The sequence below is a fragment of the Schistocerca nitens genome, chromosome 5 (assembly GCF_023898315.1).
Source record: "Schistocerca nitens isolate TAMUIC-IGC-003100 chromosome 5, iqSchNite1.1, whole genome shotgun sequence".
Classification (NCBI taxonomy): domain Eukaryota; kingdom Metazoa; phylum Arthropoda; class Insecta; order Orthoptera; family Acrididae; genus Schistocerca; species Schistocerca nitens.
Window position 1 is genome coordinate 25750866 of NC_064618.1, and position 19002 is coordinate 25769867.

The window sequence follows — 19002 nt, forward strand, 5'->3', positions numbered from 1 at the left end:
ATTTGCGCTCGGTCGTGAACAAAACAACAGCTGGGTCAGCCAGCCGCAGCCGGCGTAGGCGAAATGACTGAACGAAAGTTCTAGAAGAATGTAAGGTAGTGTTCCGCTGTACGCTTCCGGAATGCTCGACCTCGCTTCCGAACGGATGGAAGGAAGGTTAGACTCACTTGCCGGGGCCTTCTAATAAGTAGATGCCGAGTCCAATGTTGGACAAGGCCTCATCGTCATCATCAACGTCATCATCAGCTATTTATAATTCGCTGCTGGATCAAGGCCTACGCCGGAGTCTTCAATGTACCGGGTGATCAAAAGTCAGTATAAATTTGAAAACTGAATATTTCACGGAATAATGTAGATAGAGAGGTACAAATTGACACTCATTCTTGGAATGACATGGGGTTTTATTAGCACCAAAAAAATACAAAAGTTCAAAAAATGTCCGACAGATGGCGCTTCATCTGATCAGAATAGCAATAATTAGCATAACAAAGTAAGACAAAGCAAAGATGATGTTCTTTACAGGAAATGCTCAATATGTCCACCATCATTCCTCAACAATAGCTGTAGTCGAGGAATAATGTTGTGAACAGCACTGTAAAGCATGTCCGGAGTTATGGTGAGGCATTGGCGTCGGATGTTGTCTTTCAGCATCCCTAGAGATGTCGGTCGATCACCATACACTTGCTAGTTCACGTAACCCCAAAGCCAATAATCGCACGGACTGAGGTCTGGGAGCCCGCAGCTCGTGGTCGTGCGGTAGCGTTCTTTCTTCTCGCGACCGGGTTCCCGGGTTCGATTCCCGGCGAGGTCAGGGATTTTCTCTACCTCGTGATGACTGGGTGTTGTGTGATGTCCTTAGGTTAGTTAGGTTTAAGTAGTTCTAAGTTCTAGGGAACTGATGACCACAGATGTTAAGTCCCATTGTGCTCAGATCCATTTGAACCATTTTGAGGTTTGGGGACCTGGGAAGCCAGGCATGACGAAAGTGGCGGCTGAGCACACGATCATCACCAAACGAAGCGCGCAAGAGATCTTTCATGCGTCTAGCAATACTTTTTTTTGTTCTAATAAAACCCCATGTCATTCCAAGCATGTGTGTCAATTTTTACCTCTCTATCCACATTATTCCGTGGTTTATTAAGTTTTCAAATTTATACTGACTTTTTGATCATCCGGTAGTTGTGTCTTCATCTACACAGCTATGATACACTTACTATACAATTTGTAATCGCCTCCTTTAACTACAGTGAGATTTTTGTTGTGTGTCCGAAGTTGAGAGTTTGTTTTATATGGAACTAAATCTCCCACGGTTACACGTTACATCACTTACTTGGTAATTATCAATCTCTGGATTGAAAACCAATTTTCAAAATTTTCAAGAGTAAGCAGGATGACGTGGATAGAACTACTACTCGTACGTGTTGTGATGAATGGTAACTTGCTCTATCTGTGAAAAAAAAAAAAAAAAAGAAATTAAGTAGTGAAAAAAGTTAAGTAGGAGAACCAACCGTGTAATCTTCTAATGTACTGCTAGTGGTGTATTGCTCGATCCACTCACATCGATTAAATATCTGGGTCTAAAGTTTCAAAGCGGCAAGAAATGCAATGAGCACGTAAGGCCGGTTGCAGGGAAAGCGACCGGTCGACTTCGGTTTCCTGGGGGAATTCCACAGACACGTAGGTCTTCCGTAAAGAAGGCGGAGAACAAGACGCTCGTGCTACCCATTCCTAAATGGTGCTCCAGTGTTTGGGCTTCCCGGCAGGTAAGATTAAAGAAAGACATCGAAGTTGTTGAGCAGTTTGTTTATTAGACTTTTGATTTTCTAGATCTCTCAGACACGATCTTGCGTGTCTCCCGAAATATCTCGTTAAAAATTTCAAAAATATTTTGCCCGCCTTCAGGAGCTCACGAATCTGCCTCTGCGGGCGCTCATTAAACGTATTGTGGGTCCTGACTTTAGGTGGAACGAGGTACTGAAGAAATCAGATTTCTGCGTAATCGAACTCCCTTCACCTGCCAAAATTCGGCTAATCATTCCGTTAAAAGTCTTGGCCGTATTTATGGTTCGTGCTTCAATCGGTTGAAACTCAACCCTTACAGGATTTCTTCGTTGTCCGTTTGTCTGTCCGACTGTTGCGGGTGGACGTATCAAGTTGAAATTTATGTCACACACGAAGGTATACGGCCCCGTGCTGGAGCAAAAACTTTCAGCTTCTTAAGTCTTAATTAACGTGGAAGCCATAAAAACATCAAACATGGAGACAAAATGTAGGCATCTAAAAGCTACTTGAAAAAGGAATGAAATCACTTAAATTTGTTTCCACAAGAGGAGAATACAACGTCCCAATTCGGACCTCGCAAACACTTACATTTTGCTGACATTAAATATAACAACATAAATAATCATACATGTGACGAGAACAAATGGGTAACACTGTCAATCTTTACAGATGAGAACACGACTATATTCACGAAGGTTCGCGCCCTGGCAAGGGAGATACTTAACTTCAACATATAAGGTGATTACAGTAAGCCCTAATTCCACTCGACGAACGTAGTAACGATATAAGCGAGACAAATGTAGTGAAGGAGGATAGCCGGATGTGCCGCAGTAAAAAGGGCCACTGTCAACCCCGTCAGGACGCGATCCCCGTGATCACGTCAGTTTCAGCTACCTGCAACATACACAGAGTTATTTTTAGCTCCTAAAAAACAATTAACATGAAAAGGCACAACGCGTAACACACTTATAAAATATAAACGACTACTTCACAGAAATAGCTCCTCTTAAGACAAAGCAAACAGCAGCATATTAATAACACGTAAAATACTTCTAACCTATAACAAACTAAGGTACCACGTAATAGAGCCGGCTGGAGTGGCCGAGCGGTTCTAGGCGCTATAGTCTGGAACCGCGCGACCGCTACGGTCGCAGGTTCGAAATCCTGCCTCAGGCATGGATGTGTGTGATGTCCTTAGGTTAGTTAGGTTTAAGTAGTTCTAAGTTCTATGGGACTGATGACCTCAGAAGTTAAATTCCATAGTGCTGAGAGCCATTTGAACGACGTAATAGAATATCGTCTTGAGCTCATAGAGTACTCAGTTTGACTTGCCTGTTTATAGGCCTTACAACCCAACAGTGTCAGCTTAAGCAAACCCGCGAATACAAAACTCGAAATATGACAGGAATAATGATTGAAGCCACTGACAATGCTAGGCTGCCACACAGAGGAGGCAATAGTAACTTACAGCGGCACACAACCGACCTTACATCTCCAATTTAGTATAATCAGAATAAACAAATTTGTGTATAATAATTACTTACAGTACCATGACAACCTCCGAATAACACTTATTACCCAAAGTAGGTGCCGGTATGGAAAGGCACCTTTAGTAATACAGAGTTCGAGTGTATTCAGTTATTGGAAGGGTTTCAACTTTACATCCCTTTCCACATAGCTCTCTGTTTACACACTTCTATAACTTCTGCAACTAAAGAAGGGCATATAAATGCACATATAACTGACACAGATTTAAGCAGAATAAAACCGTACTTTGGTATGTCGCAAATGGCTTCATTTGCTTTACACGTGGGATATTTTCACCATCCAGTAATTCCGAAATATATTCAACAACGCGTGAGAGCAAGACGTCGCCGTGGTATCAGCTATTTACTTCACATAATTTCCTGCACAGACACACGGCAGACGAAGCGTTTTCACATGGAACAGCGGCGCGCATCACACATTTCCTCCGTCACGCCATGGACGCATCTCAATTTTAATGGCCAGTAACAAGAACGTATACATGCCCTCGCAGCAGAAAAGCCCCAAAACACAACAGTGCACCACCCGAGGTCCCATTCAGGCAGTGACGGGATCTCTCGCTGATCCTGCCCACAGCGTTCAGGCGTCGAACCACAGGCCTCACGGTAAACGTCAACAAGTCACCTCGGACCCTGCCAATCTCCACTCCGCTGTCTCTTCTCTCTCGTCAACCACCCGACCACCGGCCTGAATCGCGGAAGGCAAAGATGGTGACGCTATAATCGATGGCAGCGATGCCATTCAAAGTGCGAGAACACTAGCGCCAGCCACGCCACGGCTCAACAACATAAAACTTTGTCGAAACTCCTGCAATTTCCGGAACCATTATCTTTGCAGTATCGATACCGATAACAGACGAAATCGTTGAGACTCTCGATTCTGGCATGGGTGAATTGCCTATATCTATAACTAATTTTGTACAGAACACTCAGACAGAGTGCGGGTCCTTTTCGCAGTTGGTGAGCGGAGCTTTTGCAACTGAAATGCCATGCGTTTGACCTGGCATCACTTGCAATTTGACATTGCAAGACCTTCAATGACAAGTTAAGGAAACATGTAGCTGATTTTATTGAGGGTCTTTTCAATTATTTCGTATTTTTTGATTCCATCACCCTTGGCACGTTTTCAGTGTTTCTGAAAGAAGCTTTAGGAACCTGAAATGGGGGAGGAAACGAAATGATACATCACAAGTCGAGACGGAATGCGATGTTGTTTCAGTTACATGACAGAATCCACTCTACAAGGGTTAAAAGGGATTTTCTGGCACGAACACACTTATCAGTGTGACGTTGCAAGCTATCTGGTTTGAATGCATGCGTCGATTCACTTGGGAAAGGTGCCGTAAAGCGGACGTAACCTTTCCTGAGGCGAGCTGGCCCACAATTGGAACTCGTCCTCGACATGCTGGACAGTGGCTGTGTTCAGGACAAATCTGGCGACGCTTCTGGCCACGAGAGCACCCGAACACCAGGCACGCTGATCACAGAGCCACACGCCACGTGTAGACGTGCATTGTCTTGCTGAAAAGTGCAACGACGATATCGCCGCACGAGAAGTAATACAAGAGCACGCAGAAGGTCCGTGACGCGCTATTGCGGCCTCAGACTGGCCTCAGTCACTACAAGTTGTGACCTGAAGCGACATCCGATGGCTCCTTACACCGCGTTCCGGTCCGGGGTAATGGCGAACCCCGATTCGTCACTGAACACAGTGCGACGCAGTGCATCTGCAGTCCACGCATGCCGGTCACGGCGCTCCTCCAAACGCAGCCGCTTCCGTTGTGGTGTTAACTGCAGCATACGCCTGCGACGGTAATTCTTTAGTACGGCTCTCGGTGGTCGGTGACCAACGGCGTGGCATGACGCACAGTGTTGGAGGGAGTCCACTACCCGCCGCCGGAAGCCAGGTACAGACGTGACGGACCTGCAGTGTGCACAACACGGCGATGCTCTCTTGCGGTGGTCAGATGTGGCAGACCGGAAGACTGGCGACGAGCACGCCCGGCCTCACTCTCACCTTCCCAGGCCGTCCAGCATCGGTCCACCGTCACAGCTGAATGCCCCACAAATACGGATCTTACACGTCTCGACCTGATACCCAAACGGAGACCCACAGTGATGGCCCATTTCAGACTCTTGCTGACAACATTGTCCCACAGAAGTATACAACACGTCGATGTCCTTCACAGTCATTACTCAATGTCTGAAGGTGTTCACGCCGCTGTGTGTGCGAAGCTGAATTGATATCCGAGCATGTCGTGTGGGTGTTTCAAATTTTTGGCAGGCAATGTACAACTTCCCCTTCCTAGTGAAGTGTTACGTCCTCCTATACGGCAGACTACGAGAAATATGTTTATCTTCCTATCATTTACGACCGTCCTCTCTAAATCGCCCACCCTGAATCGTGGACCTCACCCCACTGAGTTGTCTACCGTGTCTAACCGATAAGCTATCTGAAGACACCGGAAAGGTCCAGGTAAATAACGTAATGGAAAAACAGAGATTTCGAATCGAAAATATAGAGTGCAATATATTTTCAGGAATAGATGTCAACTCTGGCTATGATTTATTTGTTATGAACTAAATCTCATAAACTGCACAACGGTAGGAAACTAAGAAGGTAGATCTCGATAAACTGAAAGAACTAGAAGTTGGTGAGAGTTTGAAACGGAGCTTTAGGCAACTTTTGACTCAACTATGGAAAACGAATACAGAGTATCGAATAGGGAAAAAGGCACTGCTGAAAACTTTGAACGACGAGCGAGATACTGAACTCAATTGACGAATAGTGTAAGTATTAGAAAATGATATCGACAGTGCAAAATAGCAAAACATGAATGGCTAGAGAAGAAAATTAATGCAAGAGGTAGAAGCGTGCATGACTACAAGAAAGACATGCCACCTGTAAAAAAGTTAAAGGAGAGTTTAGAGAAACGATTGGCACCTGTAGGAACACCAAGACCTCAGACGGCAAGCTGGTGCTAAGCAAAGAATGGAAAGCCGAAAGGTGGAAGGAAAGTACAGAAGGGCTCTACAAGGGAAACGAACTTGAAGGCGTCATGGTCGCAGAACACTGAATTTTTTAAAGTATGATTATAAAACCGGTAAATCCCTTAGAGATGCGGAGAAATTTACGCCAAGTCATGAAACACTGACTATATGACTTGTCTTACAGGATCGGTGGGAAGATGGAAGAAAGAGAAATCTAAAGCTATAGCAGTTGTAGCTTTTACATTACACAATGTTGCCAGGGAGACATTCTTTGAAATTGTGATGACTGAAGGAATAAAACCCAACACGCGCAAGTTTATACATAACATTTACAGAAACAAGACATCTATTATACGAATCAAAGGTACTGTAGGGAGGTAGATATTGAGAATGAATTGAGACATAGTTGTAGCCTTTCTACGATGTTATTCAGTTTGTACATCGAGCAAGAATGAAATTTGGAGAGGGACTTCAAGTTCATACAGAAGATATAAAACAAAACATAACTTGACTCTAGGAAAGGCACGGCTGATAGCACGCATCGTGGGCCTCGACGAATTGTCAGTTCAGTAATGGTGGGAAATGTGAGAGGTAAACATCTGTACACACATCAAAGAAAAGTTTTGCATCAGCCCGGTTCCCAGAACTCCTGAAGATGGATGTTGACTGTGTATATTGTATCACAGACTCGGTCCCTTTTGACTGTTCAGAGGTGTCACTAAACCCACCCAAAGACGTAAACAACCATTCATGAGCAGCGCCTATTATATGGAGTGGGTCCGACAGCCGATCAGTTCCAGTCATTCCACCAGGAAGGAGGTTCACGGCTCGTGTTGTCTGTAGTTCAACTATGCCTAGACGGTCAATACCGCGGTTCGAATGCGTCCGCATTGTTACTTTGCGCCAGGAAGGGCTCTCAACAAGAGAAGTGTCCAGGCGTATCGGAGTGAACCAAAGCGATGTTGTTCGGATACGGACGAGACACAGAGAAACAGGAGCTGTCAAGGAGGTGCCTCGCTCAGGCCGCCCAAGAGCTACTATTGCAGTGCATGTCCGCTACCTACGGATTATGGCTCGGAGGAACCCTGACAGCAACGCCACCATGTTGAATAATGCTTTTCGTGCAAACACAGGACGCATGATGCGCAACTTCACTCCCGACGTCCATGGCGAGGTCCATCTTTGCAACCACGACACCATGCAGCGCGATACAGATGGGCCCAACAACATACCGAATGGACCGCTCAAGACTGACATCATGTTCTCTTCACCGATGAGTGTCGCATCTGCCTTCAACCAGACAATCGTCAGAGACGTGTCTGGAGGCAACCCGGTCAGGCTGAACGCCTTAGACCCACTGTCCAGCGAGTACAGCAAGGTGGAGGTTCCCTGCTGTTTTCGGGTGGCATTTTGTGGGGCCGATGTACGCCGCTGGTGGTCACGGAAGGCGCCGTAACGGCTGTACTATACACGGAAGCCATCCTCCGACCGATAGTGCAACCATATCAGCAGCATATTGGCAAGTTATTCGTCTTCATGGACGATAATTGGCGTCTCCATCGTGTACATCTTGTGAATGACTTCCTTCAGGATAACGACATCGCTCGACTAAAGTGGCCAGCATGTTCCCCAGGCATGAACCCCATTGAACTTGCTTGGGATAGATTGAAAAGGGCTGTTTATGGACGACGTGATCCACCAACCACTCTGACGGATCTACGCCGAATCGCCTTTGAGGAGTGGCACAATCTGGACGAACAGTGCCTTGATGAACATGTGGATAGTATTCCACGACGAATACACGCATGCATCAGTGCAGGAGGACGTGCTACTGGGTATTAGAGGTCCCGGTGTGTACAGCAATCTTGACCACCACCTCTGAAGGTCTCACTGTATGGTGGTACAACATGCAATGTGTGGTTTTTATGTGCAATAAAAAGGGCGAAAATGATGTTTATGTTGATCACTATTCCAGCTTTCGGTACAGGTTCCGGAACTCTCGGAACAGAGGTGATGCAAAACTTTTTTTGATGTGTGTGTAAGGAAGCCAAGGCTTAACCTCGTTAAGCAGGTTTAGAGGGATGCGGAATCCTTTACTTGCTTTCACTTTCCGCTCCTAGCCCATAAATCTCTGTATATCCTACAAATCGCATAAACTCGACGCTGACAACCTCACTCCTTCCGCTCTAACTTTCAACCTCGTTAACTTACCCCACCTACATCGACACATTCGACCAACTGCACTCCATCACTCTCTGCATATCCTGTCCCGAGATAATTCTAACACACTCCCTCTCCCAGACAATGAAACAGGTCCTGACATCCCCATTCCTTCCAGACCTAACCCACTTCTTGCCCTCCTCCACATAAGGCAGTCTCTCACATCTCCACCCTCTCCTACTCTTTCCTGCTCATCACTATTCCCTAGCCTCTATCCTACTTTCATACATTCCAAATTCCTTATTTCTCCAACTCCCACCCTCACACGTTATACACACTCCCAAATACCAAACCTCTTGCTTCGTTGATACCCTGCACTTTACATCTTCACAACAAAGCAACCTCTCGTCTCCCGAAATATTCCCTAACGAAGTAGATCCTTTCGATTTTTGTGAGGTGACGGGATTCACAGTTTTATCAGCATTACCATTAAAAATATCAACGTACCTGAAAACTGTAACTACTCACAAATTTCTTTCGTTAAGAAAAGGCACTTCTGCTATTCTGATATCTCATCGTCTACAGTGAGGAATGAGGGAATGAAATGACAATAAAGAAAACTAATTTGGCTACAACAGGCAGAGAATTAGGGACACTGTACTTGTCTAGCAACTTATTGACTTTATGCCGTAAACACATAACCAATCTGACTAGGACATACAATAGAATTTTGCACTTTTGTATGAGACATATTGCAATATTGCACCAGAATGAAATTGAAATTAGTTTCACTCCCTGGCTCTCACCAAGATCTTCCCGAGATTTTCGTTAGTTTAAGGTAAATACCAAAATTAACTTACGCATACTACTGACAGAAAAAGTGAACCACCCAGATTGGGAGGAGCAAACGAAATGAAACTCAACGAGTTGAGAGGGTATGGGACGTTATTTCAGCGATTAGAAGATCGAGACAAAGTTACAAAGAATTTAGGAATGTCTGATCACTTATCAGTGTGACGTTGCACTTCCTCAGGCCTGGATGCACGCTCTAATTCGGTAGGGAAGGGTGTCGCAAGGACATTTTATAGTCTCCTGAGGAAGGGTGGCCGGTGCTCGATACTCTGGAGACTGGATGTGGAGACGGGACGTGGAACTGGCCACGCAGGTGTTTTATGGGAGTCGTGCTGACCACGAGAGTTCCGAACATCACGCAGACAGTTCGTAGAGAGAGGCGCCTGGGTAGAGCGTCCTGTTGAAAAATGGCACGACGGTATTGTCACACGAGAGGTAACACACGAGGATGCAAAATGTCTGTGATGCACCGTTGTGCCATCAGAGATGCCTCAGTCACTACTAGTCGCGACCTAAAGTTCAAATGGCTCTGAGCACTATGGGACTCAACTGCTGAGGTCATTAGTCCCCTAGAACTTAGAACTAGTTAAACCTAACTAACCTAAGGAAATCACAAACATCCATGCCCGAGGCAGGATTCGAACCTGCGACCGTAGCGGTCTTGCGGTTCCAGACTGCAGCGCCTTTAACCGCACGGCCACTTCGGCCGGCGCGACCTAAAGTGATACGTGATGTCTTCGCACTACAGAACGCAACGAGAAACACCACCGTGGCTCTCCATTACACTGTAACAGAGGGAACATTCAGAGGTCAGGGCCACACTCGTCAACGATGATCACCCAGGGCAGTGGAGACACGATTCTTCGCTGAACACGGCTGGATGACATCCGTCAGCGGTCCGTGCTTTCCAGTCCTGGCGCCCCTCAAAATGCAGCCTTCTGTGTTGTGTTCACTGCACCCTAAGCTTGGGACGGTATTCCTTAGTCCGTCCGCTGCTAGTCTCCAACCTATGGTGAAAAACAACACAGAATATTGCAAGCAGTCCATTGGTTGTTCTCGGGTGGTAGGTGCAGATGTGACGGAGAGCTTGTCTCGCGGAACGACGACCTTCGCTTGTGGTGGTTGGACGTTGTCCACCGGATCCTTGACGGCGAGCACACCCGATTTCACGCTCCCCTGCAGCCGGGCATCCAGCCACTCCACTGTCACGAGCGAATGCTCCACGAATCTTGGTACAGCAGGTTCGACCAGCTCACCACATGGAGACCCTCCTTTCAGTGTCTTGTCACCCACCGATAACATTGTGTCCGACTAGTATGTGGGATTCCGGGCCCTTCACAGTGGAGACGTCTGACGCTGTTCAAGCCAGGGCTGCTGACAACGCTAGACACGAACAACACGAACAAACTCTGGTCGCCGTTCTACGGATCACAAAGAAGTACAGCTCTAATCATATACGTGGCCAAGGGGAGTGCGGACCTTCTCGAAGTTATATTGACATCCGACGAAATCTTGTCACTGCTTCACTTTATTTTGAGGCAGTGTAGTTCCCGTCCCAGATTCGAGAGATTTCCCGTTGGCCTCATTACTGTCTAGCCTTACATTTGGCTGAAAAAATCTTGACAATGCAGTGGGTCAGAACTCGAATGTCGGCCGTCGTGGCCGAGCGGTTCTAGGCGCTTTAGTCCGGAACCGCGCTGCTGCTATGGTCGCAGGTTCGAGTCCTTCCTCGGGCATGGGTGTATGTGATTTCCTTAGGTTACTTAGGTTTAAGTAGTTCTAAGTCTAGCGGACTGATAGCCTCAGATGTTAAGTCCCATAGTGCTTAGAGCCATTTAAACCATTTTTGAACTCGAATAATCTGATCTTCTTTTAGGAGAAGAGAATGAAAACTTCAGGAAATTTTTTTTTTCAAAATGTACATAAATTAATGTTCTGTGTGTCACGCGGCGCACATTTAACTGGTAGTCCAATTCTGCCCCTACCCTACCCAGCATATCAGGAGTGACGGTAAGAAAAGCTACTGCAATGTGGTGTCCCAAGCTTTCGAGGATCTGTGGCAGAGATGGAACGTAAACGCTATCCTCGATTTAAACGCACAGGGAGTGGCGGACACGGTCTGTCCGTCGACGTCTCGTTCGGGCAGTCCCGTACACAAATGTGCCAGCGGCGAAGGATGAAATCTCTGCCATCAGTTTCAAATTGTTCACGAGCCACAACTGCAGTATGTCGGGATGCTGTTGACAGTTCTTTCACCAAAGAAGAAGGCTCGACAGAAACACCACTAGCGGCCTGTAAAACTTGCCACGGACAGCTCTTTGCACACTCACTTCTTTCCAATCGGCAACGAGCAGATTTCAGCACAAAGAATACTTGCTCTGCCTGGTTCAATTGTTATGGTATGTATAACTATTTACCTATGCCGATTTTTTAAAACGTTTCGTGGCCTTTTTAAATACCTTACCTCTTTAACCGTTTATCCAAGTTAATATTTTATATCTCCTCTGTTAACTTCAATAATGACACAAGAGTATAACGTTTTCTATTCAGACACTAACAAAATCTTACTCATCAATAAATCAATAACCTCTTTTAAATGAGTTTTAAATGCCTGTTATATATGGAATTTGACCCGAAAACTGATTTTCAAGTGGAAATTGAGGAACTCTTCAGTCTGTACCGAGCTTCTGTATTTAAAAAGTTACGCAGGGTTGCCATCCATTTAAATTGTGAGATTGATTTCCTTTTTCCATGAGCACTGAACTAATAAATATCAGTAAAGAAATCAACTGAATAGGCGAAATCAGCAAAAGGAAACGGTATAACTATACATGGTACATCAAATAAATCAAAGTGAAGATGACGTTAAGCATCAATAAAATCTAAGATATTCTGAGATGTTTTAACATTATCGAAATATTATGCCTTCATGCTGCGTTTCAGATACACCAGGTTGGACGTATTAAAATAATGGAAGGGTTTCTTTCGGAAAGAGTCATCATAGTTTATTTCCATAAAAATATAATACGAAGTAATTCACAACAATGCTATAACAATTGTTTGCCGTTGCAGTTATATAATTTCTTAGTTCACTTAGACAAACACTATGATGAGCTCTGTGGTGCAGTGCGCTGACAACAGAAGTCGGAAATGCTAGGAGCGCATTGAATAGCTTCGCACAAGCACACACGATTCACACAAACGACGAATAGACATTGAAACAAGTTTGTCATCATCACAAGTTATTACCTTAAATAAGAATACTACGGAATGCCTTTCCCAGAAAGAAATTTATCTGCAACATCTCCTACATAAAGATAAGACGCCATAGATTGAAACACGCCCAAAGTGCGTGAACATTTAAGAATAAATATCAAATACAATGATGCACCTAATTATAAAGTACAGTGCGCTGTAATGTGAAAGAAAATGCAAGTCATACAAAGAGCTGATGTCTCTATAGGTGAATCACAGGATGTCTTCTTACGAACAAAGTAAACATTTCCCTTCTTCGTTATGGAACTGTTACAGCATATTTCTGGCAGAACTCTAAAAAAAGTGCTTCACTGTTGTAAATAGCTTCATGGGATAAAAATGAGGACGTCAAGTACTGTAGAACTAAGTTCTTATAGAATATTGACCATGAACCCAAAATACGTCACTCTTACGTTACTTAACCAGCTTAAGGTGACAGTTTTCTCATGTGTGAAGCCTAAGATAGACAGGTACATTAAAACTACCAATCAAATTAATGGACCACAGGAATGGATACGTATTACATTAAGGAAACCATTCAAGAGTAATACAGAAAAGGACAAATCTAATCTAATTCTTCATAATATACCCAATACCAAATGTATGGAAATTAGGGGGAGGGCGATGAGAGGAAAGGTGTAGTGGAAGGGGGGTCATAGGGAAGGTGGGGGGCGGGAATGTATGATCTTTGTTTTGAGTATGGAGCTTTGTTACCATGAGTTCGAAGACAGATTCTGACTGATTCTATGTAATATTTTTATACCTGTGTAGATTTACCACTATTTTGTCTCATTTTTATGAAATTGTTTTATACCTGATTGTGTGATTTTACTCATGCTGAACTTTCTTATCGTGTCATGTTGTACTTAGCTGTCTATTACTTCTGATTTTATCTAATCGTTTGTACTTGACTATGTGTTTTACCTCTATTTTACGTCTGATCTTCTGTAATCTTTTATAGCTAGTGTGTGGTTTCGTTAATGTTGGAGAGTCTTATCTTGATATGTCGTACTTTTGTCTATGGTTCTATTTTTTGGTGTCTTGAAAATTTGTTTTCGTGTTACTAGCGCCGTCGACGCGTTCAAAATTTGTTTCGTGGATTTGGCGAGTATGACACTGATATGATGCAGTTCAGATGGATTATTACGTCCATTTCAAATTGTATCCTAAATATCTTCTTTTTAAATATTTTTATTTCTATTTGAAATACGTATTTTGTAATGCTTATAAAAAGAGAGAAAAAGAGAAAACTATGTCAAATAAAGTTAGTGCTAGACGGGGCAGTTCTGATAATCACTCTCTAGCCTCGTCACCCTAATACCTTCCTCGTGCGGTGTATCACGTGAATGAAGTTCAGCTTCGCACTGCTTTACAAGATATGTTTAACGCCAATGAACAAGTTTACGTGGCTGTCGTGATGGATATTATTACATAGCTTATTGGTGTATAGCAGTTATTTTTGTAATGTGGTACTGTTTTGTAATGGACAAAGTACTTACTATTTGCTTCCTGTTTTTTGGGATGATCTGATAATGAGCTTAGGCCCCAAGTTAGTCATCGACTAACAAAGGAAACTGATATTGCAATTACGACGATTCCCTGCAATTTCTTGGGAAACCGTGCAATTGCTGGCGTCATGCATTCCAGTATGCTGGCAATTACCGTACAAGTTATTAACTAAACTGAAAGTAATTGAATAAGTATTGAGAAATAAAACCCATTCATGTGAAATACAATCCACATGAACTTTCCCGTTAAAAGAGAACTTATACTATTGAAAAGCACATGGTGGACTAACGGACTTCCTGCACCATATGTTCTGGTTAAACAAAGCAAGATCGAGAAAAACACTACTAAATTCACAAAATAAAATCGCTAAAATCCTCTGAAAAATTTAGAAACCCTACCACCGAAATTGAAAGTGTACCAGAAAACTAAACACGGTCATCCGTTAGGATAGCGACACCCCATCACACCCTAACATGAATTTACCACAGCTTCGACGCACACTCACCGGACGCTAAGCGCCGAGTGCGTGGTCGCCCCCACGGGTAACGGACGTCCCACGCAGCCGAGGGGTCCTTCCCTCCACCAACCTAACCAGTGTTCGACGAATACCGATAGCGCTCAAATTCCTGACTCAGTAAGGTTCGTTATCTACAATGTTACTACTACAGCGGAGAAGCATGTGCAGTGCTGCTCCCTTGTCGTTGTTGAGGTCTTCAGTCCGAATACTGGTCTGATGCAGATCTCCATGCGACTCTACAAGCCTCCGAATAATGGCTGTAATCAACACCTGTCTGAATCTCCTTACTGTATTTGCCTGTGCGTCTACATCTACGATTTTTACCCCCCCCCCCCCCACACACACACACACACTCCCAATACTAAACTGGTGACCCCTTGATATCTCAGAATGTGTCCTATTAATAGATAGTCAAGTTGTGTCACAAATTTCTTGTCCCCTTCTCCCCCCCCTCCCCGTTCTATTTCATATCTCCTCAATAGTTACATGATTTCTCCATCTAATCTTCAGCATTTTCTGTAGCACCGCTTTTCAAAAGCTAGTATTCTCTTCTTCCCTAAACTGTATATCGTCCATGTTTCACATACATACGGTACACAACTGGCCATTAAAATTGCTACACCACGAAGATGACATACTACAGACGCGAAATTTAACCGACAGGAAGAAGATGATGTGATAGCAAATGATTAGCTTTTCAGAGCATTCACACAAGGTTGGCGCCGGTGGCGACACCTGCAACGTGCTGACATGAGGAAAGTTTCCAACCGATTTCTCATACACAAACAGCAGTTGACCGGCGTTGCCTGGTGAAACGTTGTTGTGATGCCTCGTGTAAGGAGAAGAAATGCGTACCAACAGGTTTCCGACTTTGATAAACGTCGGATTGCAGCCTATAGCGATTGCGGTTTGTCGTATCGCGACAGTGCTGCTCGCGTTGGTCGAGATTCAATGACTGTTAGCAGAATATGGAATCGGTGGGTTAAGGAGGTTAATACGGGACGCCGTGCTGGAATCCAACGGCCTCGTATCACTAGCAGTCGAGATGACAGGCATCTTATCCGCATGGCTCTAACGGGTCGTGCAGCCGCGTCTCGATCCCTGAGTCAACAGATGAGGACGTCTGCAAGACAACAACCATCTCCACGAACAGTTCGACGACGTTTGCAGCAGCATAGCGGTTACCCTTGACGCTGTATCACAGACAGGAGCGCCTGCGATGGTGTACTCAGCGACGAACCTGAGTGCACGAATGGCAAAACGTCATTTTTTTCGGATAAATCCAGATCCTGTTTACAGCATCATGATGGTCGCATCCGTGTTTGGCGACATCGTGGTGAACGCACATTGGAAGCGTGTATTCGTCATCGCCATACTGGCGTATCACCCGGCGTGATGGTATGGGGTGCCATTGGTTACACGTCTCGGTAACCTCTTGTTCGCATTGACGGCACTTTGAACAGTGGACGTTACATTTCGGATGTGTTACGACCCGTGGCTCTACCCTTCATTCGATCCCTGCGAAACCCTACATTTCAGCAGGATAATGCAAGGCCGCATGTTGCAGGTCCTGTACGGGCCTTTCTGGATACAGAAAATGTTCGACTGCTGCCCTGGCCAGCACATTCCCCAGATCTCTCACCAACTGAAAACGTCTGGTCAAAGGTGGCCGAGCAACTGGCTCGTCACAATACGCCAGTCACTACTGTTGATGAACTGTGGTAACGTGTTGAAGCTGCATGGGCAGCTGTACCTGTACACGCCATCCAAGCTCTGTTTGACTCAATGCTCAGGCGTATCAACGCCGTTGTTACGGCAAGAGGTGGTTGTTCTGGGAACTGATTTCTCAGGATCTATGCACCCAAATTTCGTGAAAATGTAATCACATATGAGTTCTAGTATAATATATTTGTCCAATGAATACCCGTTTATCATCTGCATTTCTGCTTGGTGTAGCAATTTTAATGGCCAGTAGTGTACATGGAGGGCAAAAGGGCAAGAGGCAGACCTAGAAGAAAGTACATAAGCCAGATAATGCAGGACCTAGGATGCGGAAGTTTCACGGAATTGAAGAGGCTGCCCGACAATCGCACTGAATGGAGAGCTGCTGCAAATCAATCTTAGGATTGGCAACTTAAGAAGAAGAAGTGTACATGGCTACACTCAAGGAAAATACTTTTACAAAAGAGCTAGTTTTGACTTTATTCGACTATATTCCGTTTTCCTTCTTTTCAATAATTCGAAAACCGTCTTAATCGCATTTATTATTATTGGTCGACTGCTGGTGTAAACGCCCAGAAGATGACACCTACATCGGGTTGAAACCGGTTGGCGGTGTAATAATAATAATAAATGCGATTAAGACTGTTCTTGAATTATTGATTAATCGAACTAATCACTGCTTCTCTCTACAACCATGTTGTCCTAAAATCCTTGTTTTGTTTTTGTTGATATTCATTATATATTCTCCTTTCCAGACACTGTCCATTCCATTTATCTGCTCTTCTAAATCCTTTGCTGTCTCTAACAGAATTACAATATCATCAGCAAACCTCTAAGTTCTTATTTCTTCTCCCTGTACTCTAACTCCTACTCCAAATGTTTCTCTGGTTTGCTTTCCTCGTTGCTTAATGTACAGATTGAATAACATCGGTGAAAGCCTACAACTCTGTCTCAATCCCTCCTTAACAAGTGCGTTCCTTTCATGCCGTTTCACTCTTGAAACTGTGTCTGGTTTCTGTACAATTTGTAAATACTTTCTGATAGCACCAACGAGGAAAGAGACACATTAGCAAAGAAACTGAGTAGCATGCACAAAAACATTAAATTCGCCATTGAATATGAGACCAACAACAGCATCAATTTCCTAGATGTAAAAATCACTAACAAAAACCATGAACATCATTTTGAGAAAGCCAACATCCACTGACGTATGTATCAACAGATCTTGTCATCCAAACCAGCATAAGATGGCGTATTTTAGATCCACACTGAACCGCCTACACAAAATTCCTCTTGAACCAGATAAAGAAAAAGCAATTAATATCATTAAAACCATAGCCTCAAACAATGGATACAGCCCTCTCATGATAGACAAACCATCATAAAAAATCCAAAAACCATCAGCCAACACAACTGTGCACCAGACAACCAGGCAACTTGCACAAGACACAGTAGAAAAGAGTAGGAAATATGTTACACTAACCTTCTTAGGGAGCATATCCTATAAAATAAGCAACCTATTTAAAAACACAAACTTTAAAATAAGCTTCCACACAGACAACAAACTCCAGCACTTAGCACTTCACAACTTAAAGAATAACAATCACCACACAAAAAAATCTGGCGTATACAAACTCAGCTGTCAAATATGCCCCTCTTGCTATATAGGACAAATTGGAAAAAGCATTGAGACAAGGTTCAAAGAGCATATAGGTGCCATACATTTGAACAACATTTCAAAATCCACATTTGTCATGCACACAACTACCAACAGCCATGGAATGAAGAGCATTGAAGACCATGTACAAGTACTGCACCATACTGAGAAAGGTAGCCTTATGAATTTTCTTGAGGAGAGTGGAATATACACTCCTGGAAATTGAAATAAGAACACCGTGAATTCATTGTCCCAGGAAGGGGAAACTTTATTGACACATTCCTGGGGTCAGATACATCACATGATCACACTGACAGAACCACAGGCACATAGACACAGGCAACAGAGCATGCACAATGTCGGCACTAGTACAGTGTATATCCACCTTTCGCAGCAATGCAGGCTGCTATTCTCCCATGGAGACGATCGTAGAGATGCTGGATGTAGTCCTGTGGAACGGCTTGCCATGTCATTTCCACCTGGCGCCTCAGTTGGACCAGCGTTCGTGCTGGACGTGCAGACCGCGTGAGACGACGCTTCATCCAGTCCCAAACATGCCCAATGGGGGACAGATCCGGAGATCTTGCTGGCCAGGGTAGTTGACTTACACCTTCTAGAGCACGTTGGGTGGCACGGGATACATGCGGACGTGCATTGTCCTGTTGGAACAGCAAGTTCCCTTGCCGGTCTAAGAATGGTAGAACGATGGGTTCGATGACGGTTTGGATGTACCGTGCACTATTCAGTGTCCCCTCGACGATCACCAGTGGTGTACGGCCAGTGTAGGAGATCGCTCCCCACACCATGATGCCGGGTGTTGGCCCTGTGTGCCTCGGTCGTATGCAGTCCTGATTGTGGCGCTCACCTGCACGGCGCCAAACACGCATACGACCATCATTGGCACCAAGGCAGAAGCGACTCTCATCGCTGAAGACGACACGTCTCCATTCGTCCCTCCATTCACGCCTGTCGCGACACCACTGGAGGCGGGCTGCACGATGTTGGGGCGTGAG